Genomic DNA, 14,307 nt, shown 5'->3' with positions numbered 1-14,307 from the left:
GACTGTTTGGATGAATAAAAAGCAAAAAAAAAAAAAAAAATTCACTCCGAAGTGCCCACGAATCTCTACCTTAAGGGTACAAAAACGTTAAACATTCAATTACTCATTCGGACATATCATTGATGTATGAATCAGTTGATTGCCTTTTGTCGATGATATCTGTATATGCCACAGTTTTTGCTCACTAAGTAATATTGTATTCCATTTGATAGATAAATCTAAAGGGAAAAAGACGTATTTATCTCCTAATTTTACTGATAAGCACGTTCAAGCCTGTCGTTAACTAATGTTAACGTTGAAGTGTTGGTATTACAATTGTTTATTTAGCTTCACGAAGACATCTCTTAATTCCAATTATCTGTCTGCCAATTAATAGCTCGATAAGTTTATATGCAATCTTCCTAGAGTGAATAGTATTCGAACTTGAACACAAACAAATCACGTTTGTGATTCACATTTTGATCTTTATCTGCCTATGTGTAATCTCAACAGTCGTTCCAGGTATCATTAATCAACATAAATGCATATGACCTTCACAGCGTGTACCAATATAATGAGATAATATCAATGGTCTTTTTTGTATACGATCAAAATTATGATTTCATATCTGTTGTATTTTAACAATAGTGTGACACTTTACATTTGTAGCTGTAACTAAACATACAACTTACACACATTTTGCGTATTGTAGAAATATACAAATCATACGAATCGTAAGAACAAATGCACATTATTGACACATAAAAATGCTGATGTTGAACACGACATGTGGCGATTACCAATAAACCTAACTTAGCCGCTGGGTTGGAAATAATTACATATGAGGTAGACAAAACGTCGCCAAAAACAAAAACCCTACGTTTGCTTTGACAGGACGCGTCGTAGATGACACTGTGTGCTTTCAAAGACGCGCTTAATATATCATTTATAAAGCGTGACTCAAAATGACTCCCATGAAAAACCCCGTCAACATGCTAGAAAATCACCAATACCCACAGTACGCATGGTATTGCCTCTGTTAATATGTATAACATACACAGCCATACACATATAATGTAACTCAACACGTTCCGTCACTTGTCCTAACAATGTTTTATCCTTGAAAACATATGTATTATTTTAACATATGGCTGTACACTACACTCCAAAATTTGTAACATCGAAATTTATGATTATATCTACGCACTTAAAATAACCACTATTGAGAACTATTCTCCAAATGTCAAATAACTCGTATAAGTTGCATTTCTATGTAGCCACACCATTGGTCGACAAATCTCTCAACAATTAAAGCAAATGGTCATTATTAGGGAAACGCAATTTGTACATACAGCGACCTGGTTGTTTGGGTGCCCCTCAACTTAAAGATGTACGCCCGTCCTTGGATAATGTTAATTTTATATTTTTCAAGCAATAGCTTATAAATGCAATGATTTAAACTTACCTTCGTAAAAGTCATTCGTGTGCGAGATGTCGTGTATCTGTTGGGGTAAAACAATCGCGGCAAGAATAACGTCGCTAATTGCAATGTTTACAATGAAAATATTGGTGACGGACTTAGTATTTCTGCATTTGTACATCACTAAGATGACCAACATATTGCTGCAGACGCTCAGAAGCACAAAGACTGACACCACTGTTATGAATATCAAAGATGTCTTGTCCATGCTTGCCAGCCTAGAATCATGCAGAGAACAGCGCATACCTTTTCAGCGATATGGAACACGTATGGCAAAGTCAAACACTACTTCAACATTACGTTCAAAGACTACGTGCTCGACTGATCACTGTTTACAAAAAATCCGGTCACATGACTCCAGCAAAACGCTGTAAATACGTACATAACGTGTGAGTCGTTGTCATTGGTTATACTATATTGTTTGCTGCAGGCATTCTGAATAGATCAATAACCACGTCACGTGCTAACAGTACACGCCTATTTGTATTTTGACATTGTTGAAGCAACAGAGAAACCCTGAAATGAAAATACGGATGGGGGAACTACTTTTTGACATACAACAATTAGTGGTTACGTTGCACATGCTTCGTATTCATATATATCTACGTAACGTGAGTATCACTGAGATTGGTAATACAGCTCGTACGGGATTTTCGCAACATACATTTCGAATCGACCACGACGCAATGTATACAGCAATGTCATATGTAAAACGGCGGAATAGTAAATGTATAGAAATCTCTTGAAACACACGCACTGACGCGGAAATGCTTTCAGGCATGCACTGGTACTGGCGTCCGCACATATGGCTAGCAAAAACTTGGATGAAATATTCAATTAAATTGTAATTGAAAATGAATCTGAACGCGAATGTACTGATGCGTAATTACTTTAATTAATAATATATTATTACAAATTACGTTCGCGACAAGCAAAATAAATAAGCTTTATCTTTGTAATACATGAATAGGAATTGTAACCTGTTTACATTGAACGAAATTGACAACCTTAACTGATGTGCCTCAATAGACCAAATTGGATTAGCTCAAAGCAGTCTTCTTGTTACATAACCTTTATAAAACTAATTAACTTAGCTATACTTCAGTTAATGGCCTGTAGGCACGCCATAATGATTGCACATAGTGTCTACTTGTGTTTTCCCTCACAATTATCTCTGCATCTAAAGATCATTTCAGCACATGGTGTGTAATTTAACAGCGTGGAAACACATTAATGCCGGTGCTGATAGTGCTTGGCGCACTTAGGCGTAAGATTATCTCTAGGTAAATATGCACAGTGGGACAGTGACATGGATAATGTGCATATATGCAATTATATACATACGTATACGTCATTTGGGACTAATACGTGTCACAGTTCAGTACTGGTCCCCACCGCCGTGATTGGCACTATAGACCTACTCTCCTTACGTAAGCAGAGTTTGTAACGCTGTCGATTAAGTGTGCAACACTGTAAATACAATTCGTGAATTAGTCGAGTATTGTGGCAGCCCAAGTTCACATGACAATTTTAAGGTAGAGATGCAGGTTCGTGGGCACTTGGGAGTGAATTTGTTTTTTGTTTTTTATTATCCAAACTGTTTTATTTTCTGTTAAAATTTTGTAGAATTGACGATTTTAAAATATAGATAACAAGTGCAAACATTCTCTCTTTTGAATGCTTATCAAGATTTAGCAAGGCTGTACATAAATAATAAAAAAAGAAACATGGTAAAAAAAAAGAAATGACGGGATCTCCATATTATGCACTATATTTAACTTTTTACAAAACGATAATACATTTTAATTTGGAACTGTTACAACCATTTTAGATATGAGCGTTAGCAAACTTCTTACTGAGTGAATTGTTATGCAAATTAGCAATTATCTCATCTTCTTTTTAGTGCACATCCCAGAACTTTAAAAAAGATGTTTTGCTCCTAGATGTTTTGACCTTCGGTTTTGAAAGTTCTACAAACTCGTTGATGGAATATAATCATATGCGTGATAACTTCGAACCGGAGATATAATGGCGTCAATCAGCAACAAATATATAAAGGACCGTAAATTGAAAATAACTACAATAGTGGAAAAAAATCTTGAATAAAATATAATCGCAAATACAATAACCGTTGACCTATGGCTTCAATCTAACTCAAATGTAATAAGGACCACACATATAACTAGAAGGCACTCCCGGAGCGAAACAAATAGGAATTACTCCGTCACAAATAGGAATTACTTATCCTCACTAGCACTTCCCTACTGTATGTCTTCCCATAACTAGACATATTGTATCATAGCTTCTAATTTTTTTTTCGAAAAGAGTCTAGTTTATTTACTCAATAATTCAGACAATGACCCTATCTGGCAATAGTGAAGAAGCCGTCAAACGTTTACTATTTCCATAGCAACTGGAATTTGGAAATTGCTGTTTCCATGGTAATCTAAAGGACTGTTCCTGTGCCAAGAGTTCTATTACACGATTTCAAAAAATGAGATGTCATCATACTTCATGGGTTTGTCTAAAGAACATTTCATTCTAAATTATTTATGGAAATTTATTAACTTTTCGTGTAATATAGCAATGGTGTCTTGTCCTTCCCAAAATATGTTTCCATGGCAACCGTATGAGACCCTCACCCAAATCGACAGCGCTGATTTGGAAAATATATATATTTTGCGGGACTCAATATTTTTTTTTATTTGCATTGATGAGATTATATCAGTTACCAAATATTACAGCATTTTCAGTTTTTTTAACAAAAAATCAATGAAACTACTTAGATACTTCCATTGTGATGCTGTTCACAGCGGTTTTCGCGACATAGCATGGACTAATGAACGGTTGCTTGAGCGATTACTCATTTTTGAACATTAAAAATGAGATGTCATCATACTTCATGGGTTTGTCTAAAGAACATTTCATTCTAAATTATTTATGGAAATTTATTAACTTTTCGTGTAATATAGCAATGGTGTCTTGTCCTTCCCAAAATATGTTTCCATGGCAACCGTATGAGACCCTCACCCAAATCGACAGCGCTGATTTGGAAAATATATATATTTTGCGGGACTCAATATTTTTTTTTATTTGCATTGATGAGATTATATCAGTTACCAAATATTACAGCATTTTCAGTTTTTTTAACAAAAAATCAATGAAACTACTTAGATACTTCCATTGTGATGCTGTTCACAGCGGTTTTCGCGACATAGCATGGACTAATGAACGGTTGCTTGAGCGATTACTCATTTTTGAACATTATTTTCTAAAATTGCTTTTAAAAAAGACATTGTTAGACCCATTCCGCCAAAGCATAATGACATAATAAGCGTATTAGCAGTTATTATTACTGATAATTGTATTCCAGTTATATAGCTCCCTGGTGCATTGTATTGTTATGTATAGTGTGCAACCAACATAAGCTTATGGAAAATAGGACTCTCTGAAGAAAATGTTTGGTGGTTGCAATTGCTTCAATATTCCTACCCATTCAAACGTCCATGCGGTGTTCATATATATGTACTCAACAATTGTAAATGTAACATTTGAAACCAATTTTCAAACAGCATAACAAAATTGTCGTCGATAAAATATATCATGATTATTTTATGAAAACAAAGTGACTCAGTTGTTAACCTAAATGTCATGAATTGCATATGATTATTGAAAGTCATATAATAACTCAATGTCAATGTCAAAGCATTAAAACATTGAAAATTGTAATTACTGCGTGGATTACGCATTGATGTAGTAGACATATCAGTTGTTATAGCTCAGCGCTTGTCATAAATACAATGATGTTTACTGAACAACCAACATTCAATCATTATTGCCTTAGCATCAATTAATACTGGTGTATAAAATGCTTCAATAATAAGCAAAAATGTTTCAAAGATAAGCAAAGAACATACTGAAACAGGTTTGCGTCATGCAAATTGGTTAATTTAAATGCACATATTGATTCAAAAAAACTAACAATAACACAGTTATGGATTTGAACGACATTTTGTTTTATATATATATACGCCATATTGCACCACAGAAGCGTTTTATTACTAGCGAAGACAATTTATGAGAATATGGTTTATGGTAGAACATTTAACACCACACATTACTACTATGTAGGCGTATCAGAACAAAATGTATAGGGGGCATGTGAAGATGGACACAGTTACGTGCATGAGACTGGGTATTCGTTTTAACCCCATATGTATTACAAATAAGTTGCAAATCGTAATATGAGAGTTCCAGCTACCAAATCAGTAATGGAATGCTCATAGCAGTGAGTATGTCTACTGTCGATGTTAATTCATTCCAAATAATGTCACTGCTACTACCCGCAACAAACGCTTGAGGTAAGATTGGGAAGATAGTGTCTTCAGTACCACAGTTCCAATGTGACAATATGAGATGTATCAAGCAAGTCATAGGAATGATATTGATGACATTGCAGGCAATGGCAGAGACAGAACAAGCGGAAAAGTTGCCCGACAAATTTGAAATGGAATGTAATTTCACACCAATATAAATTTGGAATTTATATGTATCTTCAATTGGAAAGCCATACTAGTAGAACAAAAATAACCGTACTTTATTCTGATTCGCGTTAACATTATAAAAAAGGCCTGGGGTACACTAAACAATTATTAATAAGAACAACTGAGGGGTATTTTGCTCTCCTAACCTACGGTGTCAAATATGCGAATAACTTATCACGCGTTGGCTGAAACACTTGTGTTATATGAAGCCGCGTATGTTTGCGACATAATTTCAATTCTCAAATTTTCCTCGCAGTGAAAGCACTTGGACTCACCACCTCCAAAGAAGGGAAGGGTGCAGACCTCCGCTGGCAAGGTCATGCTCACAGTCTTCTGGGACCGGGACGGAGTAGTGATGACAGATTTCCTTGCAAAGGGCACCACAATTACAGGAGCCTATTACACTTCATTTTTGATGAAATTAAGAGAAGCTATCAAAATCAAGAGGCAGGGAAAGATCAGCATAGGTATCCTCCTCCTGTAGGACAACACTCCAGTCCACAACTCGCATGTCACCAGATCAGAAGCACGGGTGTGTGGCTATAATATCCACCCCATCTCCTTTACTCTCCTGCCCTTGCACCCTCTGACTTTCATCTCTTCCCAGCCATGAGGTTGTTTTTGAAAGGAAAGCCTTTCCCAGATGATGTTCCCAGATGACGTTACGATGACGTAGGATGTTCTACAAAAACGGTGTCCAGAGCTGCAACGAACGGTGGGAGAAATGCAGAACTCTGTGTGGTTCCTATGTAGAGAAAGACTAATAACTGTGCCAAGTTCCATTAAGTTTCAGGGGCATTACTTATTGAACGCCCCTCGTATCCACAACAAACGTAATAACGACACATATAACTGGAAGGCACTCCGGGAGCCAAACGTCGTCACAACGACGAATTCCTTCCCATAACTGAACACATGTGTCGTTTTTACATTACCCTTCTAATTTCTTGTCGATAAGGAGTAATTTATTCACAAATCATAAAATTTACCTATTCGGCATTAGTGAAGTAGCCGTCAATCTTTTACTATTTCCATAGCAGCTGGATTCTGGGAATTGTTATTTCCATGGTAACCAGGGGCACATATCAGCCGAAATCTGTCCCTGTGCCGATGTCAATCCCTCCTAAATAATGAGTTTTATATAAAAAGGTATTCCCAAAGTTTCTGTTTCCATGGCAGCTAACCACGTCTCTACTAAAATGTAATTGATTTATCTGAATAGTCGAATTGCCGGACGTGGAAACCTTTAAAAGTAGTCATAAAAACTTCAGAAACATGAACAAATTTAAACCATTGCAAAGCCTAACCATAAGCGATGTTTTATATTTCCGTTTATGGACCATGAAGGTATCTGATACTCCTACGATTTCTTTCACCAATATCTATTTCTGGCAATTCTAGTCAACCTCTGTTTCAAAGCCAATTTCTGGTGAAACTTTCATGTCAATTCACCATGAATTTAAATCATTCCTACGTTTCCATGGCACCTGCTCCACATTTCAACAAAATATATGTATTTTTTGGAAAATCCATCTATAACTTTCGAGCTATAATAACACAATCATTTCTAAAATTGTTGTTTTCATGGCAATTAGATCTACATCTCTACCAAAATTTAATAGGTTCGGTTTCATCCTGCAATATGAAAGAATCATTCGCAAAAAAACTGTTACCATGGTAACCATATTAATGTTTTTCACAATATTATCTCTGTTTTCATGGCAACCGCATAAGAATCTCTTTCCATATCCACGGCGCTACTTTAGGGAGTTATATCTTTATTATTATTTTTTTTATATGAATTGAATTACGTTTTTGGTTGTTAATATATTATTGAGCGTAACATACATGAAAATCATGTCAATTACCAAATGTGACAGCATCTTCATTTTTTTAAATTCATTGGAACTGCTTAAATACTGACAATTTACTGATGTTCACACAGGGTTGGGTGACATGACATGTATTAATGGATGGTTACTTGAGCGACTACTCATTTTTATTTAAAATTATTTATCTAGCAATTTTCTTTTAAAATAGACATTGTTAAACTAGTTCCATCGAAACTTAATGACGTAATAAGCTTATTTGCAGTAGTATTACTGATAATTTTATTTTAGTTCTATACCTATCATTGTCGCGTTGTATCGTTATGCATAACGTGCTACCAAAAATAGGACTCTCTGAAGGAAATGTCATTCATATTGCACCTCTTCCATATTCCTACCTATTCATTCATACGTTCATGCGATGTTCATATCGAATTACTCAACAATAGTAAACGTATCACTATTATGTTACAATTGTTAATCCTAATATTTGACGGATGTAACTTTTGAAACCTATTTTTTTTCATTTTGGTGTAACCAAAACATATGTTATGAATTGTATTAGCCTTATTCGTTTCACTTGTACTGTTTTTTTAACTGCAGTAACGCATATATAAACGCTATATTTTAAAACTGCAGTTTTTTATTGTATCAGTTCATAATATAGAAGCGACACAAAACAGTATTTGTCTAGTCAAGTACAGCATTGAATCGAGCGATGTTAATTGAATGACTTGTTCAAATGCTGGGAATGATAAGGAGTGCTCCCCGGTGAATAGATGCGATATTCTGCGATGTTTACTACTAACAACTAACATGCCAGTATTTCTAATTTAACATCTATCATACGGGTACATAAATTAATGTTATATCATGTTTCATCCCATTTGACCATATAGTTCTAGGATGAATAAACAAGTTAATTAGTATGCAAATCTATTAATTAATATTTTCAAAAGGATATCATATTTATCCACTCAGACGGAATACCCATATTTGCAATGCTTTTGGAAAAAATGCTTCAAACTTAAGTAAAGAACACAGTGAAGATTCTAAAAGTGCGGACTAAACAAGTTATGTATTCATTTAAACATTGACCAAGTTTGCGAATCAATCTTGATGTACTCATAACAATTTTCGTATTTATTGCCAATGTCACTGTGACGTTTTGGAATAAGATTTTCCGGTAAAATTGTCAACGGACCAATAGTGTCTGCAGTGCCTCAATGAATGCCAAGCAATACATATAAATGTTAACTATATATTAAATTGCAGCCAATGGCTGAGACAAAGTATGCGGATAAGCCTCCTCCACGAAGTTCAAACGGATTTCTGACAATTATAAATTTAAAGGATGGAGTAACTGGAAAAGCAATCACAGCAAGAAAATCTGTCGCACTTCCTTATGAGTTGCATTGAGCGCGACTCTTGCGAATTACCTTGCGAACTGGTGTGGATTTAACAATTATCCAGCGTAACTGAGGGGTATATAAAGATTTGTCTTTGCGATGTGACAATAATTTACCGAGCAGCAACAGACTCTTCATATTTACCGTAGCTTACAGTTAATGATTATTTTGTGGTGTGGTGTGATGATTTGAGTTCCGCGGTCTCAGCGACAAGCACGGCAGCGTGGCGGCGTCCAACAATCTGGCACAACAGTCCTGGTACAACAGTACAGTACAATGAAATAGTTATGATCTATTCTGATCTGTGTTTATTGACAGTTTACAATCTGCATATGGATACACTCATATTGGTTTACCATATTAGCTTAAAATCTGGATATAAATGAAACTTTAGTAGTTTACAATCTCTCAACGTAGAGTGCGTTATTACCCTTTAACAAATCTGACATGTACTATGAGAAACTACATAAAAAGTCAATAAACACGAGAGGGCGTTATAGAAGTACAAGAACAAAAAAATCAAAATGTACTAACATCGAGGGAGCAGTCTTCAACTCGTATACAGATGACGTAACATGTGCTGACGTATTATTATTTCATAATCACCTCGTTAACATATGTTAATATTATTTTGTTCGATGATCACCTCATTAACATAAGCTGATGTAATGCAGATTAAAGGCTAGTTGTTTTATCCTATTCATAACATCAAAAAGAAGATTTCGTCAAAGTCAAAATAAAAAATTCTTAAATATAAAATTTTGATTCATTGTAAATTACTGAACATAGACTCCAGATTCCTTGGATTTTCAAATTGTGCTGTCATAGATAAACCGATCTGTTATATATTTTATATATTTATATAGAGAGTCAATCTCCGTGCGATTAGAATCAATGCGATTTACAGTCCGTCTATGAATTATGCATATGAATAGAATTATAATGATTTACAGTCTGCATATGAATAGAATTATAATGATTTACAGTCTGCATATGAATAGAATTATAATAATTTACAGTCTGCATATGAATAGAATTATAATAATTTACAGTCTGCATATGAATAGAATTATAATGATTCGCAGTCTGCATATGAATAGAATTATAATAATTTACAGTCTGCATATGAATAGAATTATAATAATTTACAGTCTGCATATGAATAGAATTATAATAATTTTCAGTCTGCATATGAATAGAATTATAATAATTTACAGTCTGCATATGAATAGATTTATAATAATTTACAGTCTGCATATGAATAGAATTATAAGGATTTACAGTCTGCATATGAATAGAATTATAATAATTTACAGTCTGCATATGAATAGAATTATAATGATTCGCAGTCTGCATATGAATAAAATTATAGGAATTTACAGTCTGCATATGAATAGAATTATAATGATTCGCAGACTGCATATGAATAGAATTATAATAATTTACATTCTGCATATGAATAGAATTATAATAATTTACAGTCTGCATATGAATACAATTATAATGATGTACTTTCTGCATTTGGATAGAATTATATGATTCACAGTCTGCATATGTATAGAATTATAATAATTTACATTCTGCATATGAATAGAATTATAATAATTTACAGTCTGCATATGAATACAATTATAATGATGTACTTTCTGCATTTGGATAGAATTATATGATTCACAGTCTGCATATGAATAGAATTATAATAATTTACATTCTGCATATGAATAGAATTATAATAATTTACAGTCTGCATATGAATACAATTATAATGATGTACTTTCTGCATTTGGATAGAATTATAGGATTCACAGTCTGCATATGAATAGAATTATAATAATTTACATTCTGAATATGAATAGAATTATAATAATTTACAGTCTGCATATGAACAGAATTATAATAATTTACAGTCTGCATATGAATAGAATTATAATAATTTACAGTCTGCATATGAATAGAATTATAATAATTTACAGTCTGCATATGAATAGAATTATAATAATTTACAGTCTTCATACGAATAGAATTATAATGATTCGAAGTCTGCATGTGCATATAATTATAAAATTTACAGTCTGCATATGAATAGAATTATAATAAATTACAGTCTGCATATGAATAGAATTATATGGCTTTACAGTCTGCATATGAATAGAATTATAATGATTCGCAGTCTGCATATGAATAGAATTATAAGGATTTAGATTATGCATATGAATAGAATTATAGGGATTTACAGTCTGCATATGAATAGAATTATAATAATTTACAGTCTGCATATGAATAGATTTATAATAATTTACAGTCTGCATATGAATAGAATTATAAGGATTTACAGTCAGCATATGAATAGAATTATAGGGATTTATAGTCTGCATATGAATAGAATTACAATGATGTACAGTCTGCATATGTAGATGACTATAATATTTTGCAATCTGCGTATGAATAGAATTCTAATGATTTACAGTCTGCATATGAATCGAATTATAATAATTTACACTCTGCATATGAATAGAATTATAAGGATTTACAGTCTGCATATGAATAGAATTGTAGGGATTTGCAGTCTGCATATGAATAGAATTATAAGGATTTACAGTCAGAATATGAATAGAATTATAAGGATTTACAGTCTGCATATGAATAGAATTATAAGGATTTACAGTCTGCATATGAATAGAATTATAGGGATTTGCAGTCTGCATATGAATAGAATTATAAGGATTTACAGTCAGAATATGAATAGAATTATAAGGATTTACAGTCTGCATATGAATAGAATTGTAGGGATTTACAGTCTGCATATGAATAGAATTATAATAATTTACAGTCTGCATATGAATAAAATTATAGGGATTCACAGTCTTCATATGAATAGAATTATAATGATGTACAGTCTGCATATGTAGATAACTATAATATTTTGCAATCTGCGTATGAATAGAATTCTAATGATTTACAGTCTGCATATGAATAGAACTATAGGATTGATAGTCGCTCACATAGTTGACATAAATGCCGTTTAAAATGTTTCATTATATGATATGTACATCACGCGATGAGCAACTAACAATTAATAACAGCATATTGACTTCGATAATCATATTTGGCGATTCTGATCAATGTAGAGTATAGAGAATCACAGATCATTGCCATCTCATTGGTGGGTTCATATTCAGAGGCATGACGAATGGCTGGCAATCCCATCGTGACTATATAAAATGGCGCTCGGTTGTCGTGGCGCTATCATAAGGTGACTACAACTACCAGATAAGTTAATGTTTCTTGTACGGGTAGTTATTGTATGAATTGAATACATAAATACATCACGAAATTATGAATGACTTAGCCTCACATAAATATGACATGTATAGTTTTACAAGTGACTTCCCATATAACATGTTAGTTCAATGTGATTATCTCAGTATGGTGTAATTTAAATTTCGGTACCAGAAAAGCCAATTTCAAAATACTTCATCATCTTGGAATTTTCTTGAAGGAATTATATTAATACGACAGTTATTGATAAATATCATTTGTAATGGCATTGAAAGTAATCGGAGTTCATGAACGGCAATGAGTTATGCCAAAACCCAGAATGGTCTATGATGTGTCGAATACGTGTTTCCAACTTACAATCACTAGTGTTTGGCCTTGAGAAGCTGTGAAGTAAATGCATATGATAAGCAGAATGTACAATTCGTACTCCTACAATATCAGCTTTATCAAGCTCTTGTATTATTTTTTTTATTTGTTTCGGGTTTAAAAAATACTTGTTTAATAAAATATATTGATGGGTCACTCCTCTATACTCTCACTACTTGCTTTACCCGATTCTAGTGAGAATTTCTCCCGAATTGTGAGAAACACATTAATCGAATTTACTCAAAATTAGTAACATTACTGAAGCATTTCATAAACCCTAGACTGTCGACAGTCGGTCGTACCTAATACTAATCTGTTATTATTAATAAATACTGTGTATAAACGTAATAGGCGTGAATAAATTGCGAACGCCGGGACAGGAAGTATGGAGTGCACGACCGACTGTCCGGTGCTGCAATTCACTGGTAAGATTTCTTACCAGATCCGGGTTCTTTCATATGCAAATGATAGTCGCGCAGGTGTCTATCATTTTATCTTGCCCAATCGTGAAAAGGGTCAGGTGTCTCTGGCAGCTAGGATCGCCCACGACTTACGCGAAGTTTGTTATGACTGTACTATACGCGATCGCGACACTTTCCACGGCAGTTTTTGATATTATGACACAAACAAATCTTGACGAATGCATTATAAAGTGCTGAAACGTTTAGACTACCGTGATATTTCTTGCAAGGAATACCAGCGAGACATTTTCGCAAACTACACAGAGGGGAGAGATGTGTTCGTCTGCGTGCCGTGTTGACATTCGTCTTGTCAAAAAGAACTCGTTTAGAAACCAGGGATGGGGGATCAGTTCAGTTGCCATTCTCTTAGAGGAAAATGACTGCGACCTTTTCAATAACTCTCGCTTAGTGTGTTGAAATTTCTTCCTGAACTGATTTCATGTTTTTATTCGATTCCGCGAAACAGACTCCTCCGGTTTTCTATATTTTCTATTTGACTGTCCGAACAATGCACGCTGTTTTTTTGGTTCTAGGCGATTTAATAGTTTTCTTTGCTATTTTGGTTGGAGTGAATGTATTTATTGTGTCCATAACGTGAACAACCAACGCATTCAGGGGTCATTTGGAATAAATTTGCATACATCATGTTAATATAATTTGTTTCGTGACGTCAGCATCACTATGAATTATTCATATCAACCAGAAACCTGCAGACGTGGACAGTCTCTCGGGTCTAAAGTCCCTCACGTGAAATTGTTCGCATTTCCCATCAAAAACTTCGGCGTTCGAAAGTCTAGGAAACACAATTACATTAGGCCCGCGGACTGTCGACAGTCTACAGAAACCCTAAATATATTTGATTGCTTCAAACATGGGGATCAGCGGGTTTTATTGAGCAGCGCCCTCACACACTCTGTTGATTGTGTTCCTGGCATTAATTTGTATGTTTTTAAAGCTTCA

The sequence above is a fragment of the Saccoglossus kowalevskii genome, chromosome 6, assembly GCF_978046115.1.
Source record: "Saccoglossus kowalevskii chromosome 6, keSacKowa6.1, whole genome shotgun sequence".
Taxonomy (NCBI): domain Eukaryota; kingdom Metazoa; phylum Hemichordata; class Enteropneusta; family Harrimaniidae; genus Saccoglossus; species Saccoglossus kowalevskii.
Note: the sequence above shows the minus strand (reverse complement) of the source record.